At 42.8% G+C, this 17081-nt stretch overlaps 1 protein-coding gene across 13 annotated transcripts in view; it reads right to left on the reverse strand.

Annotated features, from left to right (window-relative positions):
• The window catches only part of MEF2C (myocyte enhancer factor 2C), a 363817-nt gene that overhangs the window by 299364 nt on the left and 47372 nt on the right, over positions 1-17081 (reverse strand). For 11 of the 13 annotated variants that reach the window (XM_073624480.1, XM_073624490.1, XM_073624487.1 and 8 more), the window contains exon 2: positions 14259-14342. The exons of 1 other annotated variant lie outside the window; for it this stretch is intronic. The gene's annotated coding sequence lies outside the window, so the exon portion shown is untranslated. Of the gene's footprint in view, positions 1-14254; positions 14343-17081 lie in introns of all 13 variants that reach the window. One more of the 13 variants, XM_073624476.1, reaches the window with a different exon arrangement.

Genomic DNA, 17081 nt, shown 5'->3' on the forward strand with positions numbered 1-17081 from the left:
CAGTCCCTGCCTTCAAGGAGCTTACAATCCAAGGTCTCTAACTCACATTCATACGCATACTAGGGCCAATTTAGACAGGGGCCAATTAACCTATCAGCATGTCTTTGGAATGTGGGAGGAAACCGGAGTACATGGAGGAAACCCACGCAGACACAGGGAAAACATGCAGCCAGGTAATGTTGTGGTTGGGATTCCAGCCAATGATTCTGATAGTGCTGCTAGGCAGAAGTGCTAACTACTTAGCCACTGTCCTACCCATTGTGAAAAACCGCCATAGTAGTCAGTGAGGGCATAATGGAGCTTAAGCTACTCGTATGAGTGGTCTAGGCAATCTTACAGTATGTCTTTGAGACTGGTGAATCATATTGCTTGGGAGGAACAGTTGATTAAGCAAGTTAGAAAATCCTGCCCGAATTGCTTTTGTTCCACCTGCCCATAAGCTGGTGTCAATGCCTGCTTCACCCTGCTCACTTCAAGTGCTTTGCATTGCAGGATGGAAAACTACATGACAGAAAAAACTGATCAATAGACAGGCATACATTTCAATCAGTAGACAAGCACACAGCTCCCATCCCCCTTTTCCCCACACAAACACAGAGCAATCTAGAATACCATTACCAAATATTACAGGAGAGCCCACCACGCTGGAGGGAAATTTCTCATAGCTTGGTGAATGAGCCGAAGCCCTGCTTACTTCTATCATCCAATCATGTGCAAGCAAAAATACTGTTTCTTTTTTAATTTTCCTTGCATGTGGTTGGGTAATCTTTGCCAAGTGATTTTTCATGCCATTCAATAAGCTAAGAGAAACCTCCCTTGCAAAGTGAACAGCCAATTTGCCTTTAGTAAATCACCACCAATGAGTTTTCAGTAATATGAAAAGCAGACCAGTTTTATCAAAATAATCTTAACTATATGTTTTACTGTTCACTTCTGTTTACATTGCAAGTGAAAATTCACATTGCAGAAGACCTTAGCTTAGTGAATATGATGAAAATTCACTTTGCAAAAAATTCCTGATCATGTGCAAGGAAAAAAAAACAAAAGAAAACAACTATATTTTGGATTGGATGATGGGAGTCAGCAGAACTTCATTTCATTCCCTAAACTAAGTGGAAATTCCTTTGCAAAGCGAACAACCTATTTTTCTTTGCAGTGCTACATAATGATTGTACTTTACTGCTCCTTCTCACAATGCACATCTATGAGTCAGCCAACTCAATAAAAATAGTACTTTCCTTATGAGATATCTTATCTCAACCGCTGTTAAGAGAGCCAGGGAGTAATTCTTTACCAAATCTCAATGTTTACTACAAATTTATAACAGTCTTTATAGTAAGACTATGTAAGAACAAGCTTGCAAAAATTTGAAGATTACAAATCTCTTTAATGTAAAAACTCCAATAATGACATAAAATATGTGCTCACTAAAAATACACTATACTTTTTCTTTAAGTGATAACACTTGCTGAGCTATATGTGATTACAGGGTAACCAATGGAGCGTTGCCCCATTAGGTGAAGTACAACAGACATCATTATATGCAATCATTAAAGCATTGTGTCATTGCATAAAACACCAGCAAGGGACACAAGACAAGCAGAATGATTGAAATCAGCAGAGCATTACTTGAGACCTGTAAGGCAACACATTACACTTAAGCCAGTGATCGGAGAAATGGATATATTTAATTACTTGTAAGCTTGTTAGCTTGGGTATGTTCTACCAAATTTGTGCCAAACAATGTCAGTATAACTTACATTATTACTTTTTAGGATCTAGAGTGATTTTTCAGTTCAAGCTGGTTTAGCTGCTAGGATGACTGGTAATATTTGAGAAAGTGTGCATTATTTGGAAGTTGGTCATAACTCTGCTTGATGGACAGAGATAATTGAGCCCTGAAGGCTTAATAAGGGGAAGTGCATTGCTGTCTGCCTTGGCAGTAGGAGCCAAGTTGTCCAGGCAGAATAGCTGATTTATGAAGATTGGTGCAAAGAAAACGGAAAGTAGACTATGAGCTGTCCTCATGCCCACGGCTGTATTTACCAAAATGGCAGTTGCAGGCCTGTGCCTAGGGCAGCAGGTATGGAGGGGGCAGTACTAAACATAAACATTTACAAAGTAATAGTTTTCCCCTTGCTTTGTTTTATTCTTTCTGTAATCTTGGCTGTATTTTTATGCAGCATTTTGTGATACATCACAGCACATTGTGATGTGCTGCAGAGCATAGAGTTAAATGAAATATCATTTTGTGAAATTTCAATATAGTTAAAAAAAATATAGAAAAAAGGTAAACAGTTTGATGCATTGTAACAATTCATCGCATTGTCCCTACACAACCTGTGGGCATGCATTATACAGATAAAAGCATGCACCTTCTGAATGGGTCTTTAAAAGAAACATAAACTATCTCTCCTTTCTCTGGCTTGTTGGTCTGTACATTCAAAAATTATAGGCAGACAGCCTGCTTCTAGACTAGCTAGAAAATAATTGCATAATACAAAGAGAGGAAATTGCGCCCAAATGTGTTATTATTTAGGTGTGCCCAGGGCAGCAAGGTCTAAATGCAGGGCTGCTTATACCAACCAGTTAGGATTTGTGTTTTATTGTCTGCAAAAATGAGACAGCAAAGTTGTTTCATTGTGTCTATTTGTATTGTTTGAAATCCAATAAAAACTATTGCACAAAAAAAAAAAAAATCATTAATAAAACAATATATATCAACATCTACATTGAGACCATGAGGGCATAAACATTTAAAGGTCATAGATCCATTGCATATCTTTTTTAGACAGGTTCCTTGCTCTATTTGAACCCCTTAATGAGAAAAACCACTATCAATGCCCCAAAACTGTAGTGACATTGGATACTTATTATGTACTTTTCTTTAATTCGACGACACACTATGATATTTTTATCAACCTATTTCATATTTTGAATGTGTTCTGCTATATGTTTTTTTCAGCTGTCTCTGTGTGTGACCACCATATTGTAGCCCACACAGGCATTGGAGGGCATAGATGACATTTATTCTCACAAGAAATAAAATCTCTAATCTTTTACTCGTCCTCAATTCATGAAAAAAATAAATAAATAAAAATAGTAGTTTTATTGCTATAGAAAACAGTTACACTTCGGGGACATTTTTCTTTGCTTCAACATTCATAAGGCAACCCCCGTGGTAGCTTATTTGAAAATGTTGTAATAGATGGGTACACAGGAGCACTGGGTGGTAAAGGTATATTTAAATGTATCTTTGGCTTAAAGTGTCCATAAAGCCAAGCATTGCAAATAGTAGGGATGTTTGTGTCCTATACTCCTCCTAACTTATATCCCCACATGAACCTGAGATACAGAATGGATCTGTGTCCCAATGCCCAGCTCTCCGTTGGACAGCATTTAAGTTCATTTTGCTGCCACTTATCTGTACTGAGTTACACTGCTGCATTTGAGGTCTGTGTGTAGGCATACGAGGTAGCAGAGAGGTAGGGGAAACCCCAAGGTTTTGTCTAGCAAACTCAAACTAGTAATTTTTATACAATTTTTTGATCTGATCCTTCCATGTAGTAACAAATCCACAGCTCCCATTTTACCAGGTTTGGGAATATCAATTTCAGATTTCATTTGCAGGGACCACACCAGTCAGGAAATGTGATATCACATCATTCAAATACAATGAGATGTTTTTATTGCAATCATGTCTTAATGGTTGAAATTCAGTCCAATAAGAACATGTAGGTCCCATGCACACTGGACGTTTTGCTAACCCTCCTTTCTGCCTGGCAGCAAAGTTTTGGCAGAAAATACGATTGAAGTTTGTAAACACTTCTAACACATTTAGGCACGCCCAACGCTTGGGCATTAATTCATTTAATTGGACAGAATAATAATTTATTCTGGTCATTGAAATTAATTAACGCTCAGGCGCTAAACAGTGGTGTAGTGGGTAGCATTCTCGCCTAGCAGTAAAAAGGGTCGCTGGTTTGAATCCCAACCACGACACTACCTGCCTGCAGTTTGCATGTTCTCCCTGTGCCTGTGTGGGTTTTCTCCGGGTACTCCTGTTTCCTCCCACACTCCAAAGACATGCTGGTAGGTTAATTGGCTTCTGTCTAAATTGGCCCTAGTATATGAATGTGTGTTAGGGACCTTAGATTGTAAGGTTAGGGACCGATGTGAATGTACAATGTATATGTAAAGCACTGCGTAAATTGACAGCGCTATATAAGTACCTTAAATAATAATAATAATAAACATACCTAGTGCTTAGGATTGTTTAAACACATTTACACGTGTTTAGACGCGTCATGCATTTTTTCTGCTAAAACGCTGCTTCTCCTAGACACACTGGCTGTGGGGTTTTTTTTTCTGCCTCTAAACACTCCTGCCTCTAAACCTCTCTAAACACCTATGTGTGCAAATAGGCTAACTTGCAGGGGCATTTAGAGGCAGGAACAAAAATGCCAGTGTGCATGAGGCTGTACAGTTATTGGGGGTCCAGTTGTTATTTAGTGAGGGCTGAGACATGCGTCAGAATCAGGTTTGGAACACTTTAATATAGAATGATTACTTAACCCATATACTCTTCATTATTTGAATCTATACAAATAGATCTTGTTTATATCATTTTAATTCGCTGCCACTAATCTAAATGCAATGTTGCTCTAGTTCACACATCCAATTTAGAACTTGGTATAGAATGTAGGTTTCCCTACCTTTATAGCTACATTTATACAATTAACCAGAATCTACTGAAACAGTAGCACCAAAGCAGTTTCCTGCGTCTTTTCTGGGTTTTGAAAGCATCTGAATGAACTATCTGTCTAATTCTTGGTTTTTGCAGAAATATAGCTAGTTATTATTTCAGGCACCTTCATACAGAAGGCCCTTTGTGGTAGCAGTGATAAATGATATAAGTGATATGATGGGCCATATCTAACTCTATGCTCACAGGGCAAATGATATGCATCGCTACCATCATTAAAGTAAACTAGCAATCAGAACCCTTATCTTACTTCTACACCCTGCTTTCAATTCCAGAGTGCTGTTTATTTTGAGACATTTATCCAAGGACTTATTAAAGTCCAAATCAGCGTGGTAATGTCACTATGACACATGCACTTCCTCATGGGTTTTTATTTATGCTCTAGTTATTAGGCAAACTTTCATTGGCCCATTTAATGAGGGGGCAGAGGCAGTCCAAGAACAGAATTTACTTTAATGGATTGGCTTACCCCCAGGTGTATTTGGGGCAAACATCTCCTCATATTCCTGGTTCACTTATCGCTACTGTTGAATATGGATGAGCTTTCTGTGCGGGTCAAACATTGGCTGTTCGTGAACATTATGGGTCGTTTGCGCCAAATTAGAGCGGCGCGTAATGGCCCGTAATGCACTGCGGGAGCGCAGTGCATTGCTGTATGACGATTGGACAAGGCATGCACCATGACCTGCATGCTTTGGCCAATCACAGCGCCCTCAGCTAAGAGAGCCATAATTGGCCAAAGGTAGGGTGCCTTTTACCAATCATGGCTCAGGGGGACTAAGTCCACACCCCACTATATATAAGGCCGCCTACACTTTGGCCTTGTGTAGTGTGTCGTTGGCGTGGACGGAGAGAGAGTGTCATTTAGATTGGGCAGGCAGGCAGATTATTCAGTTAGCTGCAGTGTATTTAATATATATATATATATACAGTCAGTCTCGTGTGTGTATATATATATATATATATATATATATATATATATATATATAATCTCCAGTTTAGCTAGATCTGACTGCAGTCCATATATGTGTATATGTATGTGTGTATATATATATATATATATATATATATATATATATATATATATATATATATATATATATATATATATATACATCCACCGTATCCAGTTTAGCTAGATCTGACTGCAGGCCGTTCCTGGCGTACTGTTTCCAATATACTTCAGGCAGGCAGGTGATTCAGTTAGCTGCAGTGTATCTAATATATATATACAGTCAGTCTCGTGTAGATAGATAGATAGATAGATAGATAGATAGATAGATAGATAGATAGATATAGATATACATATCCACTGTATCCAGTTTAGCTAGATCTGACTGCAATCCGTTCCTTGTGTACTGTTTCTAATATACTTCAGGCAGGCAGGTGATTCAATTAGCTTCAGTGTATTTAATACATATACAGATAGTCTTGTGTGTGTATATATATATATATATATATATATATATATATATATATACACTGTATCCAGTTTAGCTATATCTGACTGCAGGCCGTTCCTGGTGTACTGTTTCTAATATACTTCAGGCGTTGTACTCAGTATACAGTGCTGTGCACCTATAGTGCAGTTGCTCATACTTTCCTGGTGGTCAATACAGTACACCCATAGTTGTTATTAAACTTCTGTTGATGCACCCATAGTGCAGTTGCTACTACTTTCCTGGTGGTGTACACAATACATACAGTGCACCCATAGTTGTTATTACACTTCTGTTGGTGTACACAGTACCGTGCACCCCTAGTGCAGTTGCTACTACTTTCCTGGTGGTGTACACAATACATACAGTGTACCCATAGTTGTTATTAAACTTCTGTTGGTGCACACAGTACCGTGCACCCCTAGTGCAGTTGCTACTACTTTCCTGGTGGTATACACAATACATACAGTGCACCCATAGTTGTTATTACACTACTGTTGGTATACACAGTACCGTGCACCCATAGTGCAGTTGCTACCACTTTCCTGGTGGTGTACACAATACATACGGTGCACCCATAGTTGTTATTAAACTTCTGTTGGTGTACACAGTACCATGCACCCCTAGTGCAGTTGATACTACTTTCCTGGTGATGTACACAATACATACAGTGCACCCATAGTTGTTATTACACTTCTGTTGGTGTACACAGTACCGTGCACCCCTAGTGCAGTTGCTACTACTTTCCTGGTGGTGTACACAGTACACAATACAGTGTAGGAATTTTTGCTAAACAAAATTTACAGCATGTCCGGAAGGCCACCAAGGAGAGGCAGACGCTCACAGGCCACTAAAAGAGGGCAAGCAGGCTCTGTGTCTACAGTCGACAGTGCTGGTCGTGGACACGGTGAACCCTCAGCACATGGCCGTGGGGCACGCTTGTCCTTTTTTCCTGCAGCTGGCCGTGTTATTGAGCCATAACATGCAGAAGAGTTGGTGGAATGGATAACAAAGCCGTCCTCATCCTCCTCATCCTCTGTCACCCAGGCTCAGAGTAGTTTGCCTGCCAATGCAGCTGCCAAAGCGGCCTATTCCATTGGCTCCATGTCAGCAGTCACTCCTTCCCTAGCCCCACCATCATGCACAGAGGAGTCCCCCAAACTATTCGACCACAGTGTCGGGTACATGCTGCAGGAGGATGCACAGTGATTTGAAGGCTCCGATGATGTTACCCAGGTTGAGGAAAGGAGTAACGTCAGCCTAGAGAGAGGGGGTGCCCAAGAAGGTCAAGAAACCTTGGTGGCCTTCCGGACATGCTGTAACGTCAGCCTAGAGAGAGGGGGTGCCCAAGAAGGCAGTCATGTTTCCCCAGCTGCAGCATACTGCCAAGTTTGCTCCAGTGATGAGGAGGGAGGGGATGATGAGGTCACTGACTCAACTTGGGTGCCTGATAGAAGAGAGGAGGAGGAGGCACATCTCCAATGAGGTAGGATGCCCTCCAGGGGGCAGTTTAAGGACAGCCACCATATTGCATCACACCACAGAGATAAGCAGGGCCAGGACGCTGCTGACTCCCTGCATATTTTGAAAAGTTCTTTGGTGTGGGCCTTTTTTGACATGTGTGCAGCAGATCGCACCATTGCTGTTTGCAACATATGTCTGAAGCGTATCATGCGTGGCCAAAACAGCAGCCGCTTGGGCACCACATGCTTGACCAGACATATGACAACCTCCCGTGCAGTCCATTGGCAACAGCACTTAAAGGACCCACATCAAAGAACAAGGCAGATCTTGCTCCTCATCACCTGGGATCTCCAACCCCACTATACCACCAGTCCTCTCAGAAACCTGCACTCAGAGGGATGAAGGTATAGAAATAGGTGTCCCAAGTACTTGCAGCCAATCTGCTAGCGGTACACCAACATCGGATTTCAGCAGGCAAATTTACCTACCCCAGTTGCTAAACCGTCAAAAGAAATTCGGTCCCAGCCATCCACATGCTCAGCATCTGAATGCTAGCTTGGCCAAATTTCTAGCACTGCAACTGCTGCCTTTTCAGCTGGTAGACTCTGCCCCCTTTCGTGAATTTGTGGAATGTGCGGTACCTCAGTGGCAGGTTCCCAAACGCCATTTCTTTCCGGCTCTCTACAAGCATGTGGAAAGCAATGTCTTGGCCTTGTTGGACAGGGCAGTCAGCAGTAAGGTGCATATTACTGCTGAATCATGGTCCAGCAGGCATGGACAGGGATGTTACCTTACTTTCACGGCACACTGGGTAACTCTGCTGGCAGCTGGGAAGGATGCAGGACAGGGTTCAGTATTGTCGGAGCTTGTTCCGCCACCACACCTCCAAAATGCTAGTGGTGATTCTGCCACAGCTCTCTCGTCTCTCTATGGCCTCTTCCTCTGCAGATTTGTCCTCTGAACCAGCGGTGCTCCGTAGGCATTCAAGGGGCTACGCAAGCACTCAGGCAAAAAGATGCCATGCGGTGCTTGAGTTGGTCTGCTTAGGGGACAGGAGCCACACTGGGGCAGAGATTCTGTCAGCTCTGCAGGGGCAGGCTCAGAGGTGGTTGACGCTGTGCCAGCTTCAGCCAGGAATGGTTGTATGCGACAATGGCACCAACCTCCTCTCCGCACTCCAACAGGGACACTTGACCCATGTTCCCTGTTTGGCTCACGTCCTGAATTTGGTGGTGCAGCAGTTCTTGAGCAGGTACCCTGGCTTACAGGATCTCCTGGGGCAGGCCAGGAAAGTCTGTGGTCATTTCCGCCAGTCATATAATGCCAGTGCTCGGCTGGCTGACATTCAAAGAGAATGCAACCTGCCTAAGAACCGCCTCATTTGTGACATGCCCACCAGGTGGAACTTAACGTTGGCAATTCTGCAGTGGCTGCCCACACAGAAGAGGGCCATCAATGAGTACCTGTGTGAGTATGGCACCAGGACAGGGTCAGGGGAGCTTGGTTTTTTTTTCACCACGCCAGTGGCTACTGATCAAGGATGCATGCACTGTCCTGTCACCATTTGAGGGGGCATGAGGATGGTGAGCAGTGACAGTGCATGCATCAGTGATACTGTCCCTTTTGTCTTCCTGTTGGAGCACACACTTCATGGAATAATGGACAGGGCACTTGAGGCAGAACAGCGGGAGGAAGAGGAGGACTTCCTTACCTCTCAAGGCCCCCTTTATCCAGATATTAGTATTCCTGCAGGCCCGCTGATCACACAGGAAGAAGAAGAGGAGGAGGAGGAGAATTGTGTCAGCATAGAGGTGGAGGATAACGCTCAGCATCAGCCGCAGTCTTCAAGGGATCGTTTGCAGTCCCCAGAAACCCATGGAGTTGTATGTGGCTGGGAGGAGGTGGTTGAGGATCCTGTGATCCTTAGTGACCCAGAGGACTCAGGATCGAATGCCTCTGCAAACCTACGCTGCATGGCCTCCCTGATCCTGCAAAGCCAGTGAAAGAACCCTAGGATTCGTGGTATCAAGGAGAGGGATCATTACTGGCTGACAACCTTTCTTGATCCACGTTACAAGGGTAAGGTTGCAGAACTTATCCAGCCTTCGCAGAGGGAGCAGAGGTCTGAAACATCTTCGGGAGGCCTTTCAGAAAGGTTTGTGCAATGTATTTCCAGAGCCTGGGAGGTTCAATTTCCTGGTGCTGAACAACGTGTTGCTGAGGCTTCGTTCAGTCACAGAAAGAGCTGTGGAGAAGGTGGCCGGCTGACCGATGCCTTCAGGCAATTCTTCAGTCCTCAGTGCCCAGGTCTGATCGGTTCTAGCAACCATCGCCAGCGTCTGAATTACATGGTGCAGGAATATCTAGGGGCAAGTTTAGACTTGGAGACCTTTCCACCAGAACATCTACTGGGTTATTGGGTCTTGAGGATGGACCACTGGCCAGAGCTTGTTGAATATGCAATTGAGCTACTGACCTGTCCTGCATCCAGAATTCTTTCTGAACGCACATTCAGCAGAGGCTTTGTAACCGATCACAGAGTGCGCCTGTCCACAGACTCTTTTGATCGGCTCACATTCATAAAAATGAATCAGTCTTGGATCACCAGCTACCAAGCATCTGATGGTGATCTAAGCAAATTATTTTTCTATGGATGTGGGATCCCTTGAAGACTGCATATGCTGAGTGACTATCCTATTATGCTGAGTGACTATCCTATTCCTCCTCAATTTTCATGATGATAGCTTCTAAGAATATTTTTGGTTCAGGGCACCACCACCACTACTAAAGGCCCAATTTTTCTGCCCCTTTTTAACAGGGGCACGTAATTACAATTTTTGATCAAATATTTAACAGGAGGGCTCATTTCTGCGCTCAACAAGAGTATCTGTGAGGGGTTGCAGTGTTGTGGCACCACCACCACTGCCTAAGGCCCAATTATTTTGCCCCTGTTTAGCAGGGGTGGGAAATTACAATTTTTGATAAAATATTTAACAGCAGGGCTCGTTCCTGCACTCAACAAGAGTATCTATCAGGGGTTGCAGTGTTGTGGCACCACCACCACCGCCTAAGGCCCAATTTTTGTTCCCCTGTTTAACAGGGTCATGTAATTACAATTCTTGATATAATATTTCACAGCAGGGCCCGTTCCAGCACCCACCAAGAGTAACTGTTGCTTACAGTGTTCTGATACCACCAACACCTAAGGCCCAATTTTCTGCAGAGTGTATAGGGCAGGCCGTATAGTATATACAGGCAGTCCCCTATTTTCAAACATCCGACTTACAAACGACTCCTACTTAGAAACAGAGGGAGACAACAGGAAGTGAGAGGAAATCTACCCATAGGAAGGGAAATTCTCTCCTGTGAGAGTTAATATGGGAAAAAGGTGGCTCCCCACTGATGCTTTATCACCAATCCTTGTTTCCCTAATAAGCCAAAATTTTCAAAATCCAATTGTCATTGGGACAGAAAGTGAGGTGAAATCTTCTGAACAGGGGCAGAGACAGCAAAACAAATGTTACAAGTGGAAATACACTTACAAAATGTACCTGTTCCAAATTACAAACAGATTCAACTTAAGAACAAACCTACAGTCCCTATCTTATTTTTAACCTGGGGATCACCTGTATACTGCTGCTGTTCAGAGTATATAGGGCCTGGGGGCCCCACACCTTTTTTTTTTAAATTTGGGTGCGGGGCTCACCTTAATATCCATACCAGACCCAAAGGGCCTGGTAATGGGCTGGGGGGGGGGGGGGGGCGCAACATTACATTACAGCCGCAAGCAGTTTTAAATTACTTTTTTTCCTTTAGAAATGTCATTTTGTGCAGGGACTGTTCTAAACATGGGAAAAATGCGCCACTTTACAGGCATACTATAAACACCCCCCAAGCACTATATTTAAAGGAATATTACACTTTTATTGTTTCACTTTAAAGTGGAGTTCCACCCAAAAATGGAACTTCCACTTTTTGGATTCCTCCCCCCCTCCGGTGTCACATTTGGCACCTTTCAGGGGGGAGGAGGGAGCAGATACCTGTCTAAAACAGGTATTTGCTCCCACTTCCTGGCATAGATCATCGCGGTGATTGCGGTGACCTACGCCACTTCCGCCGCCTACTCTGTCCTCCTCCACCGCTGTATTCTGTGAGACACAGAATACAGCAGGGACCTGAGAGGACGTGCAGCGTGACTCGCGCATGCGCAGTAGGGAACCAGGAAGTGAAGCCACACGGCTTCACTTCCTTATTCCCTCACCGAGGATGGCGGCGGCAGCAGCCGAGAGCTGAAGGATGGATCGGCTTCGGCTGCCGACACCGCAGGCTCCCTGGACAGGTAAGTGTCCATATACTAAAAGTCAGCAGCTGCAGTATTTGTAGCTGCTGGCTTTTAATATTTTTTTTTTCAGCAAACCTCCACTTTAAGCATTTTTAAAATCACTGCTCCTGAAAAAACGGCCATTTTTAAAACTTTTTTTTGCATTGATACATGTCCCCTGGGGCAGGACCCAGGCCCCCAAACACTTTTTATGACAATAACTTGCATATTAGCCTTTAAAATTAGCACTTTTGATTTTACACGTTTGAGTCCCATAGACTTTAACGGGGTTTCCATGTTCGCACGAAAATTTGGTCTGTTCGCATGTTCTGCCGCGAACCGAACTGGGGGGTGTTCGGCTCATCCCTACTGTTGAATTGAAAAATGCTTAGGTTTTGAATGTTCTTTAGCTATGCTTGGATTAGCTACAGGCAGAACCTCTTTTGTACTAACTGCCATTGGTACTGACTAGACTAGACTATCACAGTTTCATAGTAGGTAAGGTTGAATAAAGACAATAGTCTATCCAGTACAACCTGTGAAGGTGTATGTGTGTCAATGTGAGTAATCATTTCCCATATCCCTGTATGTTGTGTTCACTAAGATGCACGTCCTAGAGTCTTTTCAAAATATTAATACTCCCTGCTGACACCACCAATTGTGGAAGAGAGTTCCACGTCCTTATTGCCCTGACAGTGAAAAAGCCCCTACGCAGCTTAAAGTGTATGTAAGCCCGAAATTTTTTTTTTGTCATAATATAGAGTATAAGATTTCCTATCATTTGAGCCCAGTCTTGCCACAAAGAGTTAATCCATCTCTGAGCAATCCTCTTTTATTGTTCAGTGAGATAAATCTTGACAAACAAAGAAAAACTTTGTCAAATACTCCCCCTTGCTGTGAGTGACAGGTGATTTACATATCTCGCGCACTTGCCTAAGACACATGCATTATTTTTTAATTCCCTCCCCCACTCCTTTCTTCTGCAGCTCTGCCAGGATTGGATGTTCCACACCTCAGCATAATTGGGCATGCTGAAGACATGTGCTTACTTTCCTGGCTTTTCACTGGATGTTAGAGATCATAGCAGAAGTTCAGGGTAAGCAATACACAGGAGAAAATGCACATTGACAAGGGGAGTGTAGAGGTGGACGGGGAGTCTACTGACATCACGACTCCACCCACCGAGCTCCAGACAACAGACCCGCCCACAGAATATGCAGTTTTTAGGCTCTCATAACAGACAGAGGGTAGACATTTGACAGGTAAAGATACATGCAGGAGGCATGTATATCCTTATAGATAACCCCTATGGCAGTAGTTTAGAAAGGATGAAATTGGGTTTACAGCCACTTTAAGGCTAAACCGCTTCTCCTCCAATCTCATTGTGTGGCCCTGTGTCTTCTTACACTCCCTATCCTAGATGCCAGCTGTCCTGGATTTGCTGGGACAGTCCTGATTATGCTGTGTCCAGGGCTGCATCCCAAGATAACAGCAACACCCTTGTCTGATATTGGTGATAGCACCACTCAAATGCCATTGGAATCATAGCCCACTATTGCTGCCAGGTGCTGGTCCTCTACAATCAAGCCCTATCTGGGTGAAACGCATCAGAGGTGTGTGTCTTATGGGAGGAGATTGAGCTGAAGCCAGTCTTTGTTTTTTTTTTTTTTTACTAGGGTGAACATTAACAGTGTGTGGCCCTGTTTCAACACTTTGTGAACACCCTTGTCTTAGATATTGTTCTTGTACAGTAATTCAAAAAAGGGCATTACAGCTATAATGGGATGGCCCCTGTATAATAATGGGTGGGACCACTCACAAAGTAGGCATGATCTATGCAGTACCATCCAGAAAGTGGGCATGATTCAGGCTAGACTTCCTGGAGAGAGGGCATCACATGTGTGGGCCATGGGCTGGAGGGGGGGGGGGGTGCCGTGTCCAGGGGACTAGAATAGATTGTGATAAATATGGACTACTCTGTTTTTTATGCAAACATTTTTTCCATAGCCAGTTAGTCAATAATGGCAGCATACTTATAAAGTTGAAATGATTTTTGCAGTATCAAGCAGTAATGTCCACACTACATTTCTGTAAATGGGTCACATATGTGTCATATGTCTGTACTTGGAGATTTTGAAAATAGTTTATAGCACCCCATATTAGGTCATAACCCATAGGTTGAATATTAACTGATAAAGTGTAGACACATCTATTGACATCTTAGAACCTGGAAAAAAAATATAAGTTAAAGAGAAAAAGTCTCACCTACCGTTCACACCTCAGTTTCCAGATTCAAGACTTTACAGCTTGTCATTTGCATTGAAGTTTCTTCACAGTTTCTTTTATTCGGCACCTTTAAAGATATATATTTACAATTTGAGAATGACACATGATTCATAATTAGTTCAGTTTAGCCTACAATAAGGAAAAAGCATGCAAATGTACAATTATATTTTTTTAAGCCTAATTCCAGACACATTTTTAAAAAATGTTGCATAGAGTGGGTAAGTAAACATTTTTGTCATTTTTTTTCATTTCTCTCATTGGAGAAATTTTACATCACTTTCTGTCCCTGTGACTCCTCTACAAGAAATGGGGGGCGCTGTTGTTCCTGGGACAGAAAGGCTCAGATAAAAAAAAAAACAACAACATTGTGAGATGTTATATCTCTTCTAAATGTTTCAAAAAATGTGTTTTTGTTTCTGTCTGCTTCCCTGTTCATAGATTTTTGATCACTTCCTGTCCTAACAAGAAGTGATGGTAAATTTGCCCAGCAGGGACACAGAAAGCAATAGAAAATTGACAAAGCTTTATCTCCTATCCCTTTCCAAAAATAAAATTAGTTTTTGTTACAGTTGGGCTTTAAGGATCAATTCGTTTGGATGTCTTTGGGATGCATTGGCCTAAAGTAAGAAAAAACAAACATACATGTAGTACAGTACTTAGGGATGCAATGAAACTCCAAAGTGCTGCATAAAATAAAACAAAATAAGGCTTGAACACAAGCTGTCACTGGAGCCAAAAAAAGCAGAATGCACCATTGAAAGGCCCTGTGCTGAGGAGGATTTGGCTCATTGTTGGGTACCAGAGTGTGAAGTATACAGAACAATGTACCTGTTCCATGTGAGAGCAAGGATGGAGCTGCAAATGGGCCTGACTACTGTAGAGAGGAGGAGTGGTAGAAAGCAGCATTTACATACAAGCAGGTACTTGAAGAAATCCATCACGGAAAAAAACTCCCTTGCAGTGGGGCTGCACCCATACTGTAATAGATAACTGTTCCTTTATGTCTAGGGGACTGGAAAAGCACTTTTACTTACCTGATTCTCTCCTACACTTAAACACCGGACTGTCCCTTGGCATCCTTACATCCATAAGCCCTGCATTGATCTAGATCAGCCTTTCTGAACCTGTTCAACACAGAGGAACCCTTAAAATAATCTCAGGGAACCCCTGCTAAAAATGACTGTATATACAACTCATGATACATTACTGTTATGGTCAGTGGGAAGAATGCTCCCTACACTTGTGGTCATTGGGAAGAATTAGCCCCTTACAGATAGATAAAAAGATCAATGGGGGTTGATTTACTAAAACTTTAGTGTGCAAAATCTGGGGCAGCTCTGCATAGAAACCAATCATCTTCCAGTTTTTTTGTCAAAACTTAATTGATTAAGCTGAAGTTAGAAGCTGATTGGCTACCATGAACAGCTGCACCAGATATTGCAGTTTTAGTAAATCAACCCCCGGTGTCAGTGAGAACTTACCTGACAAGTAGAAATTGTTCATTGCTCAAGGAACCCCTATCAACCTCTGGAGGAACCCTAGTTGAGAAACCCTGGTCTAGGTGATGTCAGATAACTCTTGACAAGGGGTATCAAAACTTTCTAAACAAAGGGACAGTTTACTATCCTTCAGGCTTTAGAGAAGTCGGACTGTGGCCAGCGGAAGTGGAGATTTTCCTGGCATCAATGAAAGTAAAACATCACCACATTTGGTATTAGGGAGGAATAGTGCCCCATTGTTGGTATCATTGGGAAGAACAGTGCCCCATTCTTGGTGTCAGTGGGAGAAATGGTGTCCCATCGTTTATGTCAGTGTAGCAATAACTCTCGGTGTGCTGCTGGTTTAAGCGGGCTTGTTACCTTCATTCTCGACACCTCCGTTTCACCGGCACCGGGTCTAGGGTTCCGTTGAGTCTACCTCTGGACGATATAAGCACCAAACACTTGAGTAGATTTTCCAATGCTTTAATAAAACCAACAAGGGAAGTAGCAGGAAAGATGTAGTAGGAAAGCTGCAGGGAAGCTCAAATACCTTTCTGTTGTATTTCTTCAGAACATTCTTTGTAATTGAACACTTGCAATTGAATAGTCCCCCTTTCATAGGATTCAATCTTTGCCCGCCTGGATAGACATCTCTCACTTGCCTAGCAGCCAGCACATAGCACGAACAAAAGTCTCTGCCACAGACTTATCTGGAATAAAACCCGTATGATCCTCTACCACAGGATATATTGGTTTGAGATGAATAGGGATGAGCCGAACACCCCCCTGTTCGGTTCGCACCAGAACATGCGAACAGGAAAAAAGTTTGTTCGAACATGCGAACACCGTTAAAGTCTATGGGACACGAACATGAATAATCAAAAGTGCTAATTTTAAAGTCTTATATGCAAGTTATTGTCATAAAAAGTGTTTGGGGACCTGGGTCCTGCCCCAGGGGACATGGATCAATGCAAAAAAAAGTTTTAAAAACGGCCGTTTTTTCAGGAGCAGTGATTTTAATAATGCTTAAAGTCAAACAATAAAAGTGTAATATCCCTTTAAATTTCGTAGCTGGGGGGTGTCTATAGTATGCCTGTAAAGGGGCGCATGTTTCCCGTGTTTAGAACAGTCTGACAGCAAAATGACATTTCGAAGGAAAAAACCCATTTAAAACTACTCGCGGCTATTGCATTGCCGACAATACACATAGAAGTTCATTGATAAAAACGGCATGGGAATTCCCCACAGGGGAACCCCGAACCAAAATTAAAAAAAAAAAAATGACGTGGGAGTCCCCCTAAATTCCATACCAGGCCCTTCAGGTC

Source organism: Aquarana catesbeiana, linkage group LG01 (genome assembly GCF_042186555.1).
Source record: "Aquarana catesbeiana isolate 2022-GZ linkage group LG01, ASM4218655v1, whole genome shotgun sequence".
Classification (NCBI taxonomy): Eukaryota; Metazoa; Chordata; class Amphibia; order Anura; family Ranidae; genus Aquarana; species Aquarana catesbeiana.